We start from the raw sequence: 10,503 nt of genomic DNA, 5'->3' as shown, positions 1-10,503 counted from the left end.
CTACACAATGTGGAGGGTGAAAACCCTGAACAGCCGGTAGTGGTTGAAGAAGAAGAAGAGGGGGCTGCCGGTGGTGGATTACCGGCGTTGAAGTGGACCAGAAAAACCTTTGATCGTCTTATGCTTGATGTCCAAATGCCCCCTGAGTATGGGGCTCAGTATCCATCGGAGGGTGATACTGGTGCCGACGCTCCGGCCGGTTATGTGACCATGTGGGCCGACTTTTTTGGTGACTGTAATCTCCGGTTACCGTTGACGGTGTTTGTTGTGGATGTCTTGGAGTGGTACAAGGTCCACATTTCTCAAGTGAGTCCGTTTGGTATGATTCGGATTCGTAATTTTGAGTTCACCTTCCGTGCTCTTGGTATAGAGCCTACCGTCGGAGATTTCCGACGGTTTTATCAGATGACTGTATCATTGGGTTTCTTTTCTTTCCGTCAACGAGACGGTAGCCCCAAGCTGATGACTCCTCCCAAGGGGATGACGATGTGGAAGAAGAAATTCTTCTACGTCAAGGCTGCTGCCATTGTTGCAGACATGACGTTTCGGAACGTGACCGAGACGATCATAGGGGAGACCATTGCGATGCCCAGCTTGAAATCAGTGCAGTGGTTTCCGCAGCTTCAGACTATTGAGTCTGTGAAGCTGACCAACACGCAACTGTGGTTGTTGCGTATGATGTTGACGAGGAGGAACAAGAACTCGAGACCCGTGGTGCGGGAGAAAAGCGGTGGTACGTATTTTCATGTGTTTAAGTTCCCTATTCTTTTTTGCGGTACTGATTTTATGTGTTATCAGAGGATGCTCCCGCATGGAGGATGTTTGCCCCGGATTTCCTTGGGACGGTTGAGACCGTAGTTTGTGCGGATGGTGAGGAGGATCATAATGCTATCATCCGTAGTAACTTCCGGGTGCCTACTGAGGCCGCACTGGCAGTTGAGTTGCCGCCAGGCAAAGGTATATTTGGAAGCTTTTTCACGTGTGATGATAATGTTGGTTTATTGACTCACCCTTTGAATCGATTTCATGTAGGGGATCTTGGGGACTTAGGGGACCCCGAAGCGAAAGGTGTGCCAAAGAGGCAAACTGTGAAGGGCGTGCGCTTTCGCCAAAAGAAGATAAAGGAGGTCACTGTTGTGCCTCATCTGGTGCCGCAGGCGGCAGGTATCTCTCATTCTTCTTTTCGTCGATACATGGATTATGTGATAGTAGCTGATACCCTTGAGGGTTTGGGTACAGCTGCGGGGTCGCGTTCTGGTGCTGCGAAGAAGCAGGCAGAAGAGACGGCCGCGGGGGGGGGGGGGGGGGGACAGCTGCGGGTCCCCTTGTTATTGGTGAGAAGAGAAGGCCAGAGCAGAAAGCTGCCGGTGGTGCTGAAACCAAACGTCGGAGACTGGTAACCAAAAGGTCTGCTCCAACGCAGAAAAAACCTGCGGTTGTCGTTGGTAAGTGTAGGCTAGCTTGTCTTAACTGTTATGTGTAACTTGTTTTGATAGCTATTTGACTTTGTTTTTTGTAGAGCTTCAAGATGAAGATGTCTCTATCTTTGATGCTCCAGGGTCACCCCCGCGTGCCACGGATGCAGGTGCAACTGAAGTGCCATCGACACCCCCTGCCAAGGTGGTGTCGGAGTCGACGGTGCGGACAGAGGGTACCGCAGAGAATGCTGCGACCCAGATATTTGACACTGTTGACTCGTCCAACAATCTGATCTCTCCCAATGAGGGAGACAATTTGAGTGTGCGGTTCGCTGATACTGGGAAGCAACATTCTGCTGCCGAACCGCAAAAAACTGGCGCTGAAGCGCGGCAGCATGATGCTGAGCCGCAGAAGTCTCCTGTTGATAAGGGTACTGGCTCGTCTGCCGGTGGTGCGGGGTATGATGGGCCTCCAATTCAGCCTGAGGAGTCTGAGTTGGAGTATTACTACCGCACTTACACCCAGGGTCGCAGTACTGTGTATCACCGACCCCCCTGGACTGTTATGCAGGGGGATGATATTTCCAATGACCCTTATGCATGCAAGGAGATTTTGGGTGGTTTGGGCACCCCTTTTGAAGTGGAGCGAGCCCGCGCTGCACCCCGTGAGCTGCGCATAAACCAGCTCTCAACAATGTTAGTAGGGTCTTCTATTGTGGCGAATGCCATCTTGGAAGACTACAAGGTGTTGGGTCGCCGCGAGGAGGAGGCTGCTCGTATGCGGGCGGAAGCGGAAAAGTTGGTCCAGGCTGCTCGTGCGGGTGCAGAGCAGCTCGAGAAGGAAAAGGCTGCTTTTGAGAAGCAGAAGCAGACTTCTGAATGGGCTGCCACTGCCCAGCTGAAACAGGTGCGTACCCTTGCTAAGCTTCTTGCTGATGAGCGCAAGAGTTGGAATGAAAAAATGTCCAATGAGCGCAAGAAGTGGAATGAATCTTGGGCTAAGCAGAATGACATTCTGTTTCATGCTCGGCAGTAGTTGACGAATGCCAAGGCGGCGAACGTTACCTTGAGCCAGGAGAAAGCTGCGGCTGAGGCCATTGCTGTTAAAGCGCTGCAGGCGAAAGCCGACGCGCTGAAGGCGCTTGAAGAGGCCAAAGAAGCCGGGGCTCGTGCCGCGAAAGCCCTTGAGGAGGCTGAAGAGAGGGAGAGCCATGCTTCTAAGGCTCTTGAAGAGGCGAATGCGGAGTGCATTCATTTGGACAAAGTTGTTGCCAGCCTGCAGGTATGTTTCTTTAACTTTGTTACTTTCTTCCTTGTTTCGTAAATGTTTATCGTGTAAACTGTTTACTGTTTTTTGACAGGCTGAGGTTCAGGCCCGGGAGGTCGCGGTTACAGACCTTACTGCCCGCGTGTCTGTTGCGGAGAAGCGGGCTGATGCCGCTGTTGAGGCCAAGGATGCCTTGGTGTCCTCTGTTGACCAATTGGAGGCTGACCGTGAGTGGTTGCGGACTCACGGCATCGCGCGTGTAAGTATCCGTTGCCTTTACCTTAGCTTGGATTAGTATCCAAGACTTATGATCCTTTTATTGCAGATTGTTGAGGCTATCATGAATGCCCCTGAGACCGCGGCTGGTTTGGATCTGGTCAGGGATCGCACGCGTGATGCAGGCTTTAAAGCTGGTTATAACCGCTGCATTGGGGATATCAATGTATTATCCGCAGGCGGTTATACTGATAAGCGATCCGGGTTCCATGGTGTGGACACCGAGTCGCTTCTTAAAGCGGCCGAAGTCTCCTTTTATGATACGCCCCTTGCCTGTGTAGGGGAACTAGACGATTGTTTGGAGGCTGCGGACTATGTTGACCGCTTGCGGATGCTTTATCCGGATGCGGAAGAGGAAGAACCCGCTGGTGGTGCCGGAGGAGATGCGGGAACCAGCGGTACAAAATAGGGTTTAGGTTGGCTAGTGTGCCTCCTTTTTGTGTTCCCCTTGTATAGAATAGGAACTTTATGTAAATTCATTAAGCATCATGTGGGTGCTTAAATTTTTTGAATACAAAGTTTTTTGTTCAATTTGTACAAGTGTTTTTAATTCTTGCATGTTTGAACGTATGTATGCGGAAACCCATTTGTGAATGGGGTCAAGTAGACTCCATACTTTTGTCGTATGAGGACGCGTCAATTCTGTTATTTCCCGCGTTAGGGTTTTAGAATTGTGTAAGCTTTGTAAAAGCTTATATGTCCGGAACTCTACCCATTTGTGAATGGGGTCAAGTGTACTCCATACCTTTGTCGTATGAGTCCGCGTCAATTCCATTGTTTGCCTCTTTGGGCTCAGGAATTGTGTAAGCTTTGTAAAAGCTTATATGTCCGGAACTCTACCCATTTGTGAATGGGGTCAAGTGTACTCCATACCTTTGTCGTATGAGTCCGCGTCAATTCCATTGTTTGCCTCTTTAGGCTCAGGAATTGTGTAAGCTTTGTAAAAGCTTATATGTCCAGAACTCTACCCATTTGTGAATGGGGTCGAGTGTACTCCATACCTTTGTCGTATGAGTCCGCGTCAATTCCATTGTTTGCCTTTTTGGGCTCAGGAATTGTGTTAAGTGTTTAACAAAACTTGTTTATCCGGCCGGATAAATATGCAAGTCTTTTTGCCTTTTGCTGGCCTATTACAATATTTGTGTGTGGTTACCACTTTGTATGGGTATCGCGAATGAAGATTTTGCCAATCTGTTTTTGGGATACCGCAAAGTGGAACACGCATTTGTAATAGTAATAACAAACAATAATGTATAAAATTGCTTATTTATTTATTTGCAAATGGCCTGCGGCCCGATAGGTTACATAGAGAAATGTAAGAACATGGCTTACATATAACAGCGTCGAAGCTGTTGTGCATTCCATGTGCGTGCGATAGGTTCGCCTTCTAGCGTTTGTAATTTGTACGCGCCTTTCCCTAAGACCTCTTTGATGAGGTAGGGTTCTTCCCACTTGGGGGCGAGTTTGCCTGGGCGCTCGGCATTAGATGCCTCATTGTCGCGTAGGACGTAGTCTCCTGGGTTGAAAGTACAAACGCGGACGCGCGCGTTGTAGTACTTTTCAAGTTTGGATTTATATTTGGCCTCGTTGATGGCAGCGTTTTCGCGCCTTTCTTCCAAGAGGTACAAATCGATCCTGCGTTCCATGTTGTTGTCTAGTTTTTCAATAGCCAACATTCTAAGAGAGGGGAGACCTACTTCTGCGGGGATCACCGCTTCTGAACCGTAGACTAGGCTGAAGGGTGTTTCCCCATTGCTTGTTTTTGGGCTTGTACGGTGAGCCCATAAGATACTTGGGAGTTCATCGACCCAGCCACGCCTGGCCGTTCCCAACCGTGCCTTGATCCCTTCGACTAGGCTTTTATTGATACTCTCGACTTGGCCGTTCCCTTGCGGGTGTGCGACTGATGAGAATATGTGCCCAATATGTAGTTCTTTTAGCCATTTTTGAAATTCGTCGGCAGCGAAGTTGGTGCCGTTATCGGTGACAATGCACATTGGTAAACCGAAACGGCAGATGATGTGTTCCCAAATGAACTTTCTTGTTATCATAGCAGTGGTTGAGGCGAGCGGTTTTGCTTCCACCCATTTTGTGAAGTAATCAACCGCTACTATGATAAATTTAACCGCACCCGGAGCGTCAGGGAATGGTCCCACCACGTCAATTGCCCATTTCTGAAAGGGCCATGCAGTTGTGACGGGGACTAAGTTGTTCTTTGGCCGCAAGGTTTTTGGAGCATGACGTTGACAGTCAATGCACTTGCGCAACTCTTTGACGGCGTCCAGGTGCATGCCGGGCCAGTAATACCCGGCATTCATGATTTTGGCCACTAGCATGCGTGGTCCAGCATGTATGCCACATATGCCCTCGTGTATCTCTCGGATGAGGTATGTGGCATCCTGGGGGTTGACGCATCGTAGTAGTGGCCCGAGGTATGATTTGCTGTACAAGATACCGTCTCCCATTTGATAATGGCACGCTTTGTATCGTAGCTTGCGTGCTTCTGATTTGCTTTCGGGAGTCACACCTGACTGTAGATATGCGATAATAGGTGTCATCCATGATGTTGAACCGTATTGAATGACGTTTACTTGGCGCAGGGGTACCGAAGGATTTTGCAGGATTTCGATGCGTATCTCCTTTGCCAAGTGTTGGAAGCTGGTAGATGCAAGTTTTGATAGTGCATCTGCGGACTTGTTTTCGCTTCGATTAATATGGCGAATATTGAACGAAGCGAATTTGGATTTTAGTTGCAGGGCTTGCTCGAGGTAGAGGATCATGATATCCCCTTTTGCGGCATAGTCGCCGCGTACTTGGCCTGCAACTAACAAAGAGTCGACGTGTGCTTCCAGATGTTGCACGCCGATTTTGACTGCTAAACGTAGCCCCGCTAACAGGGCCTCATATTCTGCCTCGTTGTTTGTGCTTTTGAAGTCGAGGCGGATTGCATATGTAAGCTCTTGGCCGTCAGGGCTGACGAGTCGCAGACCTGCACCCGCACCTTCGTCGTTGGAGGCACCATCTGTGAATAGTGCCCATGTCTCGGAGGAGGATGGCGTTGGTGCAGGAGTTTGTGCTTCTTCGCATTCTTGGATGCGATTCACCGGTACTTCGGCGGCGAAATCAGCTAAGATCTGGCCTTTAATCGCGGGGCGCGGTTTATAGTGTATCGTGTGCGCGCCCATCTCGATTGCCCATTTTGCTAATCTCCCAGAGATGTCGGGTTTGGATAGGATCGGGCCGATCCTGTAATTGGTTAGCACTGTGATGACGTGGTTTACGAAGTAGCGTCGCAACCGTCTTGAAGCGTGCACTAATGCTAGCACCAATTTCTCCATTATTGAGTATCTCGTCTCTGGGTCGTTGAGCATCTTGCTGATGTAATAGATGGGTGTTTGAACCCCCTTTCGCTCCACTATTAATACCGCACCCACCGCGTTATCTGCGGCGGATAGGTATAGTATGAGAGGCTCATCTTTGCGTGGTGCGGTTAGAGTTGGGAGTTGTATCAAACACTCCTTCATTTCCCGAAAAGCCTGTTCAGCCTCTGCGGTCCACTGGAATTGTTCTTTCTTGGAACAGCTCCGCAAGGTCTTGATGAACGGATAAGACTTAGCTACGTGGTTGGCTAAGAATCTGTTAAGTGCCGCTAGCCTGCCGGCTAGCCGTTGCATATCCTTCATCGATGAAGGCGATGGCATGCGCTCGATCGCCTGGACTTTCTCCGGGTTTACCTTGAATCCATCTTTAGTACGATGAACCCAAGGAATTTGCCTTCTTCCATTCCAAACGAGCATTTTCCTGGATTGAGCTTTATGTTAACGCTGCGCAGAGTTTGGAATGTTCTTTCAATATCTGTGAGCATGATATCCTCTTCCATGCTCATGACGACCAGGTCGTCCATGTAGATTTCGACACTTTTGCTTATTTGGCCGCGGAAAGTGTCGTTCATCAACTTTTGGTAGGTTGAGCCCGCGTTGCGCAACCCAAACGGCATTTTTGTGTAGCAGTAATTTCCGGTGGGAGTCCGGAATGCCGTTTTGTCTTCATCCTCGATTGCCATTTGTACTTGATGGTACCCTTTGTAGCAATCGAGGAAACACTTCCACCTGAATGGTGCGAGATTATCGACTTTTTCGTCGATTTCTGGAAGCGCGTAACAGTCCTTGGGGCAGGCTTTGTTAAGGTCTTTGTAATCGACGCACATGCGCCAGCCCCCGGACGGTTTTTCTACCATGACTGGGTTGGATAACCACGTCTGGTATTTGACTTCCCGCAGGATACCTGCGGAGAGCAGTTCTTCGATCTGCTCTTGCATCGCCTGATTTTTAGCTGACCCAAGGTGGCGTTGGCCTTGGATCACTGGCTTAATACCTGGCAAGGTATTCAAGTGATGTTGCGCAATATCACGTGAGACCCCGGTCATGTCTGCGGGTGTCCACGCGAAGATGTCTTGGTTCCTGAAGAGAAACTGCTTCAGTTGCGCTTTGGTGGTCGGGGATAAGGCGTGACCCAATGTGACCTTTTGTTCCGGGTATCTCGCGTTGAGAACCCATTTTTCTGGTTGGTCGTTGGGAGTGGGCCTTGCGACCTTGGTCGGACGTACTTCGTCCGACATCATGACGTCCCTGCGGGCATAGATTATCGCGACCCCTGATTCGGTTGGGAAACCAACCGCAGAGTGGGGGACGGACATAATCATATTGAAATCTCCTTGGGATTCTCTCCCGAGGAGTACGTCATATCTGGAGGTGTGAGGTAAAACCATGAAGTTTACCTCTTCTGTCCTTGTGCGGTTTCCGCTGGAAAGACGCACAGGGAAAGTAATCTGGCCTAGAGGAAAGACAGTTTCCCCTGCGAACCCGGTTAACGGGTAATCTAGTGCTTGCAACCGATCTTTGTCCTCCTAGTCGAACTGGTTGAAGCATTGTTCGTAGATTATATCAGATGTACTGCCCGGGTCGATGAATAGACGCTCGGTGCAGTAGTGTGCCAGTTGGCCTGAAATGACGACGGCGCGCCTATCGCGCGGTCCGCCTTGGACTTTTGGAAATACGACTTCTCGTCTTTCCAGTCACATTCCGGCCTTCTTGCCGCTTGCGCGGCCTGCCCTTGCCTCCGTGGATCATGTGGGTGGAAGCCACGTGCATGGTTCTCTTCCCGGAGGAGGTACCTTCGCCATGAGGGGTAATGCGCTTGGTGGGTTTTTGCCCACCTGGCAAAAGGTGTTGCAGTTTCCCCTCCTTTAAGGCGCGCTCAATCTCCAGTCGGAGACTGATGCAGTTGTTGGTGGTGTGGCCCGAGTCCTTGTGGTACTCACAGAAGAGTGTGAGGTCCTGATTTTTCTTGGACTTCATTGGTTGGGCCGGTCGCAAGAACTGTGGGTCCGCAAGGAGGACCTCACTTGGCGACATGGTGATCTCGGTCCAATTGCGGTCCCGAGAATCGTTTTTTGACGCCCGACTGTCTCGGGCGGGGTTGTAGTTCTTTGGGTCGAACGTGTTGGTTCGCGGGAAGTACGGTTTGGAAATATCGCGATTTCCAATGTCCCGGTTGCGTTTATTGTTACGCTTGGACCCTTGGTGGGATGTTTCGGCTTGGGGCTTTGCCTTTGTCACATGCGGTTCAAGTGACCGCTGTGTCTGGGCGTATGTCTTGACCGCGGTCATGACATCTTCCCATTTTTTGGGCAAGCCCTCCTTGCCAGAGATAGTCATGATCATCTCTCTGTCTTTGACGGCTCGGATGAAATGGTTTCGTGCCATCTGGTCTGCCACGTCACCTATCTCCAGGCACTCTTTATTATATCGGACGACGAATGCTTCGAGCGATTCGTCGTCCCTTCGCCAGATGTTCATGACGTCCAACGAATCTCGTTCGTGGCATCGCTGCTGGCAAAAATGGGCGAGGAACTTGGTACGCAAGTCCTCGAATGAATCCAGTGATCCCACTGGCAAAGAATCGAACCATGCCCTGGCCAGGCCCGTAAGGGTCTGGGGAAAAAATTACACCAAGTGGGTTCATCCCACTGGCCGTTGATGCCCGCGCCCATGAAGATGTTCATGTGGTCGTCCGGGTCGGTCGAACCACTGTATTTCCCAACGTTGAATGGGAACTTTGTCGTGGTGACATGGGCGTTGGCAATACGCGTGCCGAACTTGGAATTTTTGGCCGCTGCCTTTGGCCTGTATGGCTCGTTCGCAGGGCGCTTTGCCGCCCTAAGGTATGTGTTGCGGGGGTGACTGGGAGGGACATAGTTGCGTCCTCCCGGTCTGCTGCTGGTGTCATGCGAATCACCGCGGTAGCTATGGTCGTCAGGGTCGGTATGACCGTACCCTTCGGTGTACGGTTGTGGGCCCAATCGGCTCTGAATGCCTGGGCCGCGTCGGGAGGTTGATCGCCTCCTGTCCTCGCCATGGGGGCCAAGGCGGGTATGCACCGGTCCTCTGGTATGAGACCCGTATGAGGAATCATCCTCGTTGAGGGTGTGGACCGAACAGTAAGACGATCCCCGTTCTTCACGTCGGCTTCTTGAAGCCGGGCGTGAATGTATCCTGCCGTCGTATTGTAAAATACGCTCAACAGGGGTGTGCGGTGCTGGGGGAAACCCAGCTCGTATATTCGTTTCAGTACAAGCGCGGTTGTATGCTGCGGTCAGCGTGGCTGCCTGCTGCTCGTACCAGGTATGAACGGTCATGCCTGGTGGGATCACAGATGGGAACTGTGATAAGTCATGTCCAAACATAAAGGAGGGACTCCTTTGTGTGGACGTGCCGATGTGTCCGGGTTGGGAGGTCGAGGCATTGACCCCTACCGGAGATGGGATTGGAGGATTTTGGTTATCCGCAATGTTGTTTTGGTGATCAGTCATGATCGTGAGAGAGGGAAAGGATGGTTTAGAAAATGCTAAGAGTAGCGGTGGGCGCCAATGATGAAACAATGGTTAACCGGGCAGGGTTAACACACTAGTCTCGTCAAGAAGGGTTAATCCCTTCCTCTCGAGGATCGCTGGCTGGATCACCGGTGGTTGATCTCCTGCACAAGGAAACAAGCCGTGACTCGTAACAAGGAGGATGGGGTGGGGGGTGCTCCTTGTTACCACTCTCCGGCGTGAGAATCAGTAGTTTGCTTGGGAAGCAAAGTAAGATAGTAGTAGTAGTGAGAGAGTTGTGAAGAGATACCTCAAACCTGGTTTGGGGTTGGTATTTATAGCCGAGGAGTGAAGGAGGATGATGATGGATGGACTGACGACGTGCTGCACCTTTGCAGGTGTGTCAGGCTTGTCGGTTATGGAGGTTACGCCACGTCAGTCCATTGCTTACGTAGCTCTGACAGGTAACTGCCATTGGTGCCACTTGCACTGTGGTGTCAGTCCCACTTGTTTGAGTGCATAGGATGCGGTGCAAGCCGCATCGCTACGTGCGGTAACATCTGAAGTTACCACGTCTCCTACTTGTGATCAAGGAATACGCGAGATGCGGTGCTAGCCGCATCGTCGTCCGCGGAGACTATTTGCCTGCATCCCTTGTCGTGACGAAAATG

The sequence above is a fragment of the Helianthus annuus genome, chromosome 8 (assembly GCF_002127325.2).
Source record: "Helianthus annuus cultivar XRQ/B chromosome 8, HanXRQr2.0-SUNRISE, whole genome shotgun sequence".
NCBI lineage: Eukaryota > Viridiplantae > Streptophyta > Magnoliopsida > Asterales > Asteraceae > Helianthus > Helianthus annuus.
The sequence above is the reverse complement of the archived record's forward strand: the minus strand, read 5'-3'. Positions refer to the sequence as shown.